Source organism: Chiloscyllium punctatum, chromosome 3 (genome assembly GCF_047496795.1).
Source record: "Chiloscyllium punctatum isolate Juve2018m chromosome 3, sChiPun1.3, whole genome shotgun sequence".
NCBI lineage: Eukaryota > Metazoa > Chordata > Chondrichthyes > Orectolobiformes > Hemiscylliidae > Chiloscyllium > Chiloscyllium punctatum.
This window is the reverse complement of record NC_092741.1, coordinates 84,292,779-84,305,287: the sequence shown is the minus strand read 5'-3', so window position 1 is coordinate 84,305,287 and position 12,509 is coordinate 84,292,779. Positions and strand designations below refer to the sequence as shown.

Here is a 12,509-nt window from a genome sequence, read left to right as displayed (position 1 = left end):
ATTTCTTAAAGTTGAATGGTATTCTACACACAAGTCCAGCTCCATACCGTCCATCATCCAATTGTCTAGCAGCAAGACTAGTCCAAACTTTGAAGGCAAGGTTAATGAAACAGTCTGCAACTTCACTGGACATCAAACTGTCCTGGTTCCTCTTTGATTACAGGACTACCCTTCATGCAAAATAGGAATAGATCCAATAGAGTTGCCAATGGGGGAGAAAAACTCCACACCAGGTTAACCTGATTTTCCTCTACTAGGGGTTTGGGGCTGTGGTGGGGGCTGTTGAAATGGCATCAGGAATGCCAATGCCACACTCAAGACTCTGCTAAACAAAGAGTTTAGTTCAGGGGGGGAAAGTATTGTGTAGGAATGATGGGAATGGCCCTGCATGGGTAAGAGGCATAGGCGATATTAGGTTAGGTTCAGTGACATAGAAAGTTCGGGTAGGTGCAAAGGTCCTGAACAAGCACGTGGACCATATGAAAGTTGGAAACTTGCAAACTGTGTGGGAGCAAAATGTGCCTGGCTCATCAACTGCCTTTCTGATTGTTTCGGAACCCATGGGTTCTCCCTCTTGTTAATTGGTGAAGATTCCTCGGAATTTGAGGTGGACACAATGGCTGTTGCCACCTAATGCCTTTGCTGCCTGAAGAGGAGAATGAATTACTTCTGAGATGTTCCAGGCACAAGAGGTGAGTTACTGTTTGTTACACGCTGTCCGTATCAGAGGCAGAGTTGCAGCAACCTGACCCAGTGCTAAAATGTTCCAGCAGGAGGTACAAAAGAAAGAACCGATGTATGTCCTTGGACTCGGGAGGGGAGAGATGTAGTGATTGCAATGAGGCCAACCTGATGGATCTCGTAGAATATAAGTTCCCTGACTGGGGCTCTTAATCTGGTCCAAACAGTGAGCCTTGGCTGACAAATAAAAACAGTAGTATCAGACGTCCTGTTCACTCTAAGAGCTTCTGAGGGCGCTGGTGCAGTGTCAAGGACTCTCCATTTGTGTCAGGGAGGGATTGACTCTGAGCTGGCTGGCTGCCCACATCCAGTGAGTACTGCTTCTGTTGGTTTCTGTTTGTTTTTGGAGGAAACTTGATTCCTGAACTGGCTGAATTATATAGCCAGTTTGTTAACTGGTATTCCTTTTTATTGAGGACTGATGTTTAAACTGGCTGATTTAAACAATCACGTGTAACTCCGTTCTCATTGGGGAACTGTTGTTTCACTGGCTGGTTACAACCAGTGTGTTACTCTTTTATTTTGAGAAAAGGACTATATTGATTTTGTGGCAGGGCTTAGCCCTTGCACTCTGGTTTTCTTTCCTTTTTTGTATGTATTTTCACTTTTTTTGGTGTTTGGACGGAGTCCCTGTGAGAACATGCACCTTTCCAGATGAATAATTCCTGTGGGCAAGCCATGCCCTTTGTCAGTCGACTAGGCCTATGTAAAAACTGAACACCTTGTGTGTAATGGAAGGTGAGCATTTGCTGGATCTTGGAGTTCGGGAGTGGACCAAACCCCTGTGAGTTAACTGCACCTTTCCAAAATACTGATCCTGCGAGTGGGCCTGGTTGTCTTTGGCCAGTCCTGTATGGAGACTGTACACTTGTGTGTACTGTGTGCTGTGGGGTGTACATTTGCTGTCTTCAGGAGTGGACTCTGCCCTCGGTTGTGGACTCTGTTTTTGGCAACACACTCTGCAGCCTGGAGTGGACTCTATTTCTGGCGACACACTTTGTATACTGGAATGGACTCTACAGTTTGAAGAGAACTGTTTATGGTAATGGACTGTCTTTAAAAAAAAGGGGGACTGTTTGTTGATTGATTCTGTCTTGATGCTTGTTGGGTTTATCACCTGCACTATCTTGTGTGTCCCTGGGTCTGGCAGGCCTCACTGTGAGCTGCGAGGCTCATCGGTCATCCTGAATGCTGTCACCCTGAGAGCCAAAGGGTTGGTATGCCATCCTGTGAACCTGCAGGTGGGTAGGCCAACCCAATGCTGGTTGTTGTGAGAGCCGGGAGGTGGGTAGACTGTTTTGAGCGCTGTCGTTCCAAGAAAGGGTAATCAGGACGGGGTGTCCTAGAGGTAGCTGGAAGGTGTTGGACCACCAGAGAGCCTGAAGATGCATAGGGGCAGGCTGAGATCCACAGGCTTGTTGCCCCAGGGAGGGGGACTGGTTGCCCTAGAGGTGGCCGGAAGGTGTGTTGGGTAATCCATAGGCCGGATGGTGTGTCGGGGTGGGCAAGAGCCAGATTGTTCATAGGGGCAGACTGAGAGCCGGAAGGCAGGTTGGTCATCCTCAGCGCTGTCACTCTGGGCAGGTACCAGGGCGGGCTGACCTAGAGGTGGCTGGAAGGTGTGTCAGGGCAGACTGAGAGCCGAAAGGGGCGTCGTGGCAGGCCGCGTTAGAGTGGCCGGAGGGTGAGAGGGAAAGTGGCTTGCTGGGTTGTTGGGGGGGGTGGGGGGGCTCTGTATTCTATGCACAGTTTGTTATCTAATTGGATTGTCTTGTATGTATTTGTTACTGCTTCTTTTTGTGGTGACTGAAAGTAGGATTGAGGTTTGTCCTCATTTCCTTGAAAACTGGTTGAACGGTGGGGTTTGGGATCTGGCTTTGATGCTCCTATCCCTTTTATATTGCTGTTTGTCTGTATACAGCTGTTAATGTTAATTGTTTGTAAACTGTAGTGTCTAATAAAATTTTAAAAAAGAGCAGAAGTGACAGACATCCTGTTCACTCTCTGAGAGCTGCCTCTGAGGGAGCTGGATCCGTGTCAAGGACTCTCCATTTGTGTCAGGGATGGGGACTGACTGAGCTGGCTGCCCACATCCAGTTTGGTTTCTGTTTGGTTTTGGAGGATTCCTGAACTGACTGAATTATATAGCCATTTTGTTAACTGGTATTCCTTTTTATTGAGGACTGATTTTTAAACTTGCTGATTTAAACAGTCAATCTGTTACAAGTGTAATTCAGTTCTCATTGGGGAACTGTTGTTTCACTGACTGTTTACAGCCTGTGCGCTACTCTTTTTTACTTTGAGAAAAGGACTGTTGATTTTATGGCAGGGCTTCACCTTTACAGTCTGGTTTTCTTTATTTTTTGCACATGTTTTCACTTTTTTTGGTGTTGGGATTGAGACCTTGTGAGAAAATACATCTTTCCAGATAAGCTGGACCTATATGGGTAGGCTTGTACCTTTGGGTGACTAGGCCTCTGTAAAGACTGAACACCTGTGTGTGTGCTAGGAGGTGAGCTATTGCTGTGTCCTGGAGTTCAGGAATGGACTCTGCCTTTGGGAGTGGACCAAACCCCTATGAGTGAATTGCACCTTTACAATATACTGTGTCCCTGTGAGTGACCCAGGCCTCTTATGGAGACTGAACACCTATCTGTGTATCGTAGAGTGTTCATTCACTTCCTGTTGGAGTGGACTTTGCTTTCGGACGTTGATTCTGTCTTGGTACTTGAAACTGTATTGTGAGGGCTTCGTGAAGTCTGTTAATGAATGGGGGTTTTGTAATTAATTGTGCTTGAGTCCGGGCCAGCGTGGGCTAGTCAGTACGTGGGGTGGCCGGGAGCTGGAGGGGCAATGACCAGCCTAGAGCTGGGGATGGGCAGAAGGGCGGTGTGGGTCTCTTAGTATGCAGTGTGACTGGGGGCTAGGTAGCCAGAAGCGTGCCCATAGGAAAGCTGGTCAGGAGAGGGTCAGTTGGTAGGCGAGCTGGCTGGAGGTCAGAAGATTGATGACTGACTGGCCTGGAGGAAAGTGGGCTGGGAGGAGTCTGTCAGTATGTGGGGTGGGCAGGGCCAGGCAACTGATAGCGTCCTCTCAGGAAAGCCGGTACAGGGCAGGCCGATCAGTACGCAGGGAGGCTGAGCTAGGTGGCCAACTGCAGCCCGTAGGAAGGCTGACTGGGGCAGGAGGACCTGTCAGCACACGAGGATGGAAGGTCGACAGCTGGTCCGTAGGCACACTGGCCAGAGGAGAGTGTCAGAACGCGGGGTAGCTGGGTGCTGGAAGGCCGACAGCCCCACTGTAGGAAAGCGGATCGGGGATGGTTGGTTAGTATCTGGGGTGACCAGGAGCCGGTGGCCGACGATCGTGTGGGAGGAAAGCAGGCTGGGGAGGGTCAGTCAGTACACAGAGTGGCTTGAGACCTGAGGGCCAACAGCCAGCTTGTAGGAAAGCAGCGCGGGGTAGTCCGGTCAGCACATGGGGCGGCTGAGAGCTGGGTGTCGATGACCAGCCTGGAGGAAATTGGGCCTGGGGAGGGTCAGTTAGTACACAGGGCGGCCAGAGACTGGAAGGCTGATGACAGTCCTGCAGGAAGGCTCACCAAGTACAGTCCAATCAGAATGTGATGTGAACTGGTGTCAGTTTTTTTTAGCTATATTGGGTCGGTGTTCTATGCACTGTTTCTCATTTGATTGTGCTGTCTTGTCTGTGTTTGTTACTGTTATCTTTGTGATGAATGGAAGTAGGATTTGAGGTTTGTCCTCATCTCCCTGAAAACTGGTTGAATGGTGGGTTTTGGGGTTTGGCTTTGCTGCCCTTTCCCCTTTTTATATAGTTTTTTTTGCGAACTGCTGCCTTCTGTTTATTGTCAACTATATTTTGCACTGTAATAAAATAAAAAGAGCAGGAGTGTCAGACATCCGGTTCACTCTTGAGAGCTGCCTCTGAAGGAGCTGGATCAGTGTTATGGGCTCTCCACGTATAATAAAAGGTGGTTTAAGAACTAGATTTTGGCCTCTGGAGTTATTTCACACATCTGTCTGGAAGTTGCCACGAATAAGTGTTACACTTTAAGATACTGTGTGCTCAACTGTGCAAAACCTATTTTTTGATGACACCACATAGTTAAGGTGAAGAGGCTGCATGTAATAAAAAAAATGAGATGTGATCATTGTACAGAAATAGCTAAAGATATATAAGTCAAGCACCAGAGTGAAATAAACCTGAGGGCTAAGAGTGATCTAGGATTGGCCAGGGAGACCGAGAAAGTTGAGGAAACAAAGGAAGGTTATGTGTCAAAAAAAGAGAGATTGCAGATAGAGCACTTGAACTAGATTGCAGTGGAAGATAGGGCAAGAGCAAATAATAGCGCTTGTGATATGAAACATTCAGTGAGTGAAAGATGTTTTAGTTATGTGACCAGAAGAGAATTCAAGATTGAGAGAGAATGATCAGAGGACTGAGGGAGAGTAAAGAGGGAGAGCGAAGGCATTAAATCAAAATAATATGATTGGTACATTGGGAGAAAGCCAGAGGGAGACAAATTGGGGTCTTTGTGCCAGAAAAAAATGAATTTTAAGGTAACAGATGAATGATCTGCTTTGGTAGGGCCATGTAAGGTGACCATGGATGCCAGTCAGTCCAGATCTGACAAGAGGTTGTCCTGGGAAGGTCTGTGGTGGGTTGGATATTGTGAAAAGAACAAGATTGAGAGATTGGGGGCAGAAAGAGAGAGACATTGAGAAGAATAAAAGATTTGGAGATGGAGGAAATGTTTAATGAAATTTAGTGAGAGATGAAAGGAAAGAGATTAGAGACACGAAGAGAAACTAGCAGATGGAAAGAGCACGAGATGGACTAACGAGAGAGATTAGACTGAACCAAATTCTCTCTCTCTCATCCTTTTAAACAGGTTATTTATAGATGTAATTATAGTACACTGTAGCAAGCAAACAAACATCTCTTGAATTCTATGTCCTGTCTTTTTCCAATTTGTGTTGAATGGAATGAATAATGTTATTTTCCAAATTTAAATTATTTCAAAACTACATTAACTTCAAATTTTCCCATTTCTTTTGAAGGGCCTTTTAAATGATGTAATCATGTGTTCATCCCCTTCTTAATTTCTACTGGTTCTACATCCACATCTTGTGTATCTCCAATCTTAATGTGAATCATCATTTAAAGGTAATCAGATTGGGATTTAAAAAAAAAATAATTTTCATGTTTTCTTAAACCACTCTCCAGATACAAGATGCTCATGGATGACTCTGTCACTTTATTTGATACAATTTGATCAGTTGCCTTTGCTGCAATCCTTTCTTCCACAAGTCCCTGTGGCCAACTTCCTTTTAATCTTGAACTTGCATCTTTTTCTAGTTTCTCTCTTTGCTCGCATGCTTTCTCTGAGCTCATTTCGTCCGTGAGGTACATCTTAAATTCTCTAAAGTGAAAAGAAATGCTGCAGAATTTCAGTATGTCTGGCAGTGTTTGTGCAGAGAAAAGCAGAGTTCATGTTTTAAATAAAGTATTGTGTTTTATTCCTATCTTGTACCTTTTTACATGGTAGACAGACTTTGGCGAGTCAATAGGTGAATGACTTGTTATTAAATTTCTAACTATTGTCCTGCTCTTATAACCACAATATTTTGTGACTGGTCTAGTTATTTTTCTGGTCAACGGTGTTGTGTTATGTCTTATACCCAGTATTTGTTTAAGAGACATGCTAATGACATAATTTTGTATCATAACACGTGACCTGAGAGTATAAAGATCACAGGTTCTATCTTGCCCCAGGATTATTTGAAGTATAGCATGCTGCTCAATGTTGCTCTGTTGTAATCTAGTAATTGTGTTTGATTAGTGAACTGTAATAAATGTCCATTATATTTTTCATGACCATGATATGCGCATACAGTTTCTTATACTTTGGTAGATAATCCAAGCATGCAGCAAAATATCTGCTGGAAGCAGAGTCATATCAAGTGGTCACCCCAAGGATGTTAATTATGGGGTGGCACGGTGGCAAGGTGTTTAGCACTGCTGCCTCACAACGCCAGAGACCCGGGTTCAATTCCCGACTCAGGCGACTGACTGTGTGGAGTTTGCACATCCTCCCCGTGTCTGCGTGGGTTTCCTCCGGGTGCTCTGGTTTCCTCCCACAGTCCAAAGATGTGCAGGTCAGATGAATTGGCCATGCTAAATTGCCCGTAGTGTTAGATAAAGGGGTAAATGTAGGGGAATGGGTGGGTTGCGCTTCGGCGGATCAGTGTGGACTTGTTGGGCCGAAGGGCCTGTTTCCACACTGTAAGTAATCTAATCTAAGTATGTAAGTAATCTAATCTAATTCAGTGGCAGTAGTATTGTAGAAAATTAAGAAAAGTTAGTTAGATTCTCTTTTGTTGAAGATGGCTATTTTCTGTGACTTTTGTTGCATGAATGATACTTGCTACCTGTCAGCCCATGTCTGAATGTTGTCCAGGTCATGTTGCACGCAGGCTTAGTATTGGAGAAGCCATGAATAGTGTTGAACACTCTGCAATCGGTGAACATCACATTTTCAAACTTTATTAAGCAGTTGCTCGTGGTTGGTCTAAAATATCAACTTGAGGAACTGCTGCAGAGAAGTCTTAGGAATGAAATGATTGATCTCTAGTAACCGTGATTGTCTTTCTTGGTTTAGGAACATGTTTTTGAGATAAGAAGTGGAAAACAAAAATCAGTGGAGTGGAAGCACTAAAAAACAAAGGCACCAAGTAAAGTTGAGGTAGAATTACAACAACATTCCCTCCAGATTACCATTGATTTCAATTTTGCTTTATACTTGTTGACATCATGCTTGGTTAAATGTTGATATCATCCAGAGATTTCTTTTTTATAACTTGTGATCAGTATATTTGTGTGTAAGAGATGTGCTCTTTGTATCCTCAAAACTATTGTTTGAATTAAATAATTGCAGACACTGTAGATATGCCTAATGCTGTTCTGCAGTTTGCATTGAACCATGACACAACAGTTACACCTCTTCAGAGGATAAGTAACATTTAGCAAATGAGGGACTGGAGTTGCATATAGGCCAGACCAGATGACAGTATATGTTATTTTTCCCTGCTGATTTTAGCAAACCAGTTAGGCTTTTAATGACAATCAAATACATTTTTTTTTTGGTTATTTTTACTGATACTAGCTTTTTAGTTTTTGGATTTTAAAAAATCTACATTCTGATTCTCAGTGTAAAGCACCGGACGACAGGTGTGGCTTATGCCCCACAGAATTTTCTTTGGTTGCTTTATCCTTTAATGGTTCCCATTCTATTGATTTTTTGTTTTCCACTTCTCCTCTGAATTGCTCATTCAAGAGTTGCAAAATTTCTTCTTGTCAGATGATCTATTGATCTTGTCTGTTTTACTGCCTTTCTCATTCAGAACTCTTCAATCATGTTGCAAGTACTCTGACAGTTGGCACAGTCTTGGCCAATTGAGCTTTTACAATGTATGTGTTTTGGAATCACCTGTATAATGGCTGTTCAAACTACTAGGTGCATTAAAAACTCATTTGAGCTATTTTTCTTCTAGAGAGTGACAAATGCACCCATCGCTCGAGTCAGCTATAGATGTCATGCAGATAGTTTTTTTTTCGTTGCTTGTTAATTATTTTAATTAAAAGTAATAATCTCATTAATTTTTAAACTTTTTCCTCAGTCGAGAGTAAAGCTCTGACGAAAATGCTTTTGTCAGAGTAGCTAAAAGTATAATGGCCCAAAGCAGTGTTTCACTACTAACATCATTACTAAACTCTAGACATTGCTGTCTGTGTACTGTTAAGAGGCTAGCTGAAGGTTAATTTTTAATTTCTGAAGGTTACAAAGACTTTTGTCTTTCCCTTATGAACGAGGACATGCCGCAACCCAAAGGACTAGCCACACTACCATACATCAGGAGCATTTCCGAACTGACAGCCAGACTACTGCAACCACTAGGACTCATAACAGCACACAAACCAACAGCCACGCTCGGACAACAACTCACCAGAACGAAGGACCCGATACCCAGCATGAGCAAAACCAATGGAGTGTACAAAATCCCATGCAAGGACTGCAGAAAACACTACATAGGACAAACAGGAAGACAGCTAACGATCTGCATCCATGAACACCAACTAGCCACGAAAGGACAGCTATCCTTAGTAGCCACACACGCAGACGACAAGCAACATGAATTCGACTGGGACAACACTACTATTATAGGACAAGCCAAACAGAGAACAGCCAGGGAATTCCTAGAGGCATGGCACTCATCCACAGATTCTATCAACAAACACATCAACCTGGACCCAATATCCCGGCCACTGCAGCAGACAGCTGGAACTGACAACCGGAAGCAGCAGAGACAAGCCACCATAAATGCTGGAGGAAACATCACAGAAGCGCTTCACAGGAGGCTCCCAAGCACTGAGGACGTCACCTAGACAGGGGACGAAACGTCTGCAACACAAATTCCCAGCTCGGCGAACAGAACCACAACAACAAGTAGCAGAGGTGGTTACAGTGTTACAAAGGTGGTTACAAGGTAACCAAGCAGTGGTTACTTTGCAAACGTAGTTTGTAGGTGTGATATATGTGGAAATAAATAGGAAATAGTAACTTCTGCATTAGTTATATTTTCTGCTTTGGTTCAAAAATAATTTGATCTTTATCCACAAAACGTGTTCTTTGTCTCTTGTTTCAATGCTAGCCGCCTCTTTTAAATAGATGAAGATGTTAATAGGTACATTCTAATACATTATTCTATTATGGTTGCATATCAAGAAGAGATTAAGTTTAAAAATCTAAAATGTGAGTCATATTATTATGAAGGTGGAGTCAAAAAGTAATCCATTGGAGCAATTAATTAATGCTAAACTTTCAAAGCCAGAATAACTGCAGAATTGTTTTGTTTTCCCATGTTGGTCAGTAGCAAAACTTATGAAGGTGAAGTAAGTTCATAATGTGCTTAATTGGCTTTCTGTTGGAAACAAACTTCATTACTGTAATTGATGCAAAGTTACTTTAATGTTCAAAAATAGAATTGCAATCATTTGTAATTACTACCAATAGGCAAAACAGGTAGGTTGCACACAACACAGCTGACAATTCCCAAATTGCAGATCTGGAATGTTTCATGTTACAACCTAAAACAGTGTCTCTTAGAAGAAGATTGACTGACTGAAGGTATCTACATTAGATTTCCCATAAATTATCTTAGTTCTGACAAAATGCGCTTCTCTGTAAATAATCATTGTATCCCACTCTTCATAATTGTAATTAAGGATAATATGCAAGTGTATTAAGAATTGTTGAATTGACTTTTTGAACTGAAAATAAGAAACCTGGATTAAGTGATATGTTCAAGTTAAAAATGTTTAGCAGAAAAGGATAACTAAAAGGACTAGGAAGAGGAGCGTCTGTAAAGAGAGATGGAATTGGGGTAGATTTCAGCAACTACTTAAGAGAAGGATAGCAAGGGCATTATTTAGGGGAAAAATCTTCTAGCTAAATTAAAAATCTTGCCAGTATATTTTTGTCATTATGAATGAGATATGGGTGTTTTGTGCATATATTTCTCAGAAATAGAGAAGGAAGACATGAACAATGTGATATTCTGACTTAGGAAGTTCCTATCACAGGAGTTACAGGAATAACTGGCACTATGGATGTAGTAATGGTTTGCCATGAGTACAAGGCTATCCATGAAAACTTTTATTTGTAATCCAGATATTGAAATAGTAAGGAGCACATAACGGCCAAATCAGATTGCGTGGTTATTTGGCAGTATGAAGATTCTACATGTACTCTTATGTGAAAAGTGTTCGATGTAATTATATGTGACTGTCAATCAACTAATGTTGATCTGTTTGAACTTTAACTGCAATGTACAGTTGTTTCATAGAATCCCTAAAGTGTAAAAGTGTAATGTCTACAACAACCCTCTGACGTGCATCCTGCCCAGATTCATCCCCCTACCCTATATTTCCCACTGCTAACACACCTAACCTACACATCCCCAGGCTCCCACAGCCATTTAGCCTGGCCAGCCCATCTAAATTGCACGTCTTTGGACTGTGGGAGGAAACTGGAGCATCCGGTGGAAACCCACACAATCGCTAGTAGAATGTACACACTCCACACAGACAGTCGTCCGAACATGGAATAGAATTTGAGTCCCTGACTCTGTGGGGCAGCACCGCTAACTACTTAGCCACCATGCTGCCCGGTGTTACCTTCCTAAACAAATAACTCTCTGAACTCTGCTCTCTCTGATTTATATGATCGATATAAATGAATCTCAGACCTAAACTAGCTTCTTATCTGTTTAGCCATGCTGCTGTAGAGCAGACTATGTTTTAAACAGCTAAAGCAAGTATAATATATTGGAAGAGGAATATTTAAGTTGCTGTTTTCCCCTTGTTGGAGTGTTTGGATAATGCAAGGAAATGCAGTGCAAATTTTGAATCTCTTGTGCTTATATGGATCGGAAGACGTTGTCAAAAGGGCATGGAGTTTTTGAGGTGTTTTAAAGCCAGGATAGGTTATTTTGGAGAGATCAGTGCCTTTCTAATATTGGGAGGGGAGGGGAAGATGTGTTTGGTGGTGGCATCATCATGGAGGATGATCTATTTATGTGATGGCTGATGGAGTGGAATGTGAATATAAATAGAACCCTATTGTGATTCTCAGGAGAAGAGGTGAGAGCAGAATGGCAAGAAATGGAATGGACATTTGGAGAACTTTGTCCACTATCTTTATGGGTGGTGGTGGGAAAGGGAGACCTTCAATGAGGAACAAGGAAAACTGCTTTATGTTTGGGAATCCCCTTGATAACTGATTTGCAATAATTGTATACTGCCTTATAACCACACCCCACCGAATTCTTCTGCCACCTGTTGTGCATCGTGATTAGATGTTACCCAATATGTTGTCATTCTATTCCTCCTTTCCCTATCCATATTAGGGCAAGGTACTGGCATAGATAGAGGATGAGCTGACTGGCAGAAAGTAGGGATAAATGGGTCTTTTGCAGGATGACAACCAGTGACTAGTGGAGTTCAGCACGGTTCAGTGTTAGGACCACAACTATTCACATTCTACATTTAATGATCTTGACAAAGAAATTGATGGCATTGTTGCTAAGTTTGTAGATGACACAAAGATAAATGGAGGGACAGCTGATTTTGAGGAAACATGAAGGCTGCCGAGGACTTGGGCAGACTAGGAGAATGAGCAAAGAAGAGGCTGATACAATACACTGTGGTAAGTTATGAACTTTGATAGGAGGAAAAGAGGCATAGACTCTCACAAGGGCCCTGTACTTTTTGTCATTTACATAAATGATTTGGATGTGAGCATAAGAGGTACAGTTAGTAAGTTTGCAGATGACACCAAAATTGGAGGTGTAGTGGACAGCCAAGAGGGTTACCTCAGATTACAACAGGATCTGGACCAGATGGGCCAATGGGCTGAGAAGTGGCAGATGGAGTTTAATTCAGATAAATGTAAGGTGCTGCATTTTGGGAAAGCAAATCTGAGCAGGACTTATACACTTAATGGTAAGGTCCTAGGAAGAGTTGCTGAACAACGAGACCTTGGAGTGCAGATTCATAGCTCCTTGAAAGTAGAATCGCAGGTAGATAGGATAGTGAAGAAGGCGTTTGTTATGCTTTCCTTTATTGGTCAGAGTATTGAGTACAGGAGTTGGGAGATCATGTTGCGGCTGTACAGAACATTGGTTAGG

General features: G+C 42.7%; 1 protein-coding gene across 4 annotated transcripts in view; it reads left to right on the top strand.

Annotated features, from left to right (window-relative positions):
- tbc1d32 (TBC1 domain family, member 32) overlaps positions 1-12,509 on the top strand; it is a 247,339-nt gene that overhangs the window by 38,615 nt on the left and 196,215 nt on the right. The window contains exon 1 of one of the 4 annotated variants that reach the window (XM_072555917.1): positions 5,824-5,928. The exons of the other annotated variants lie outside the window; for them this stretch is intronic. The gene's annotated coding sequence lies outside the window, so the exon portion shown is untranslated. Of the gene's footprint in view, positions 1-5,823; positions 5,929-12,509 lie in introns of those variants that run through there. 4 annotated transcript variants of the gene reach the window in all.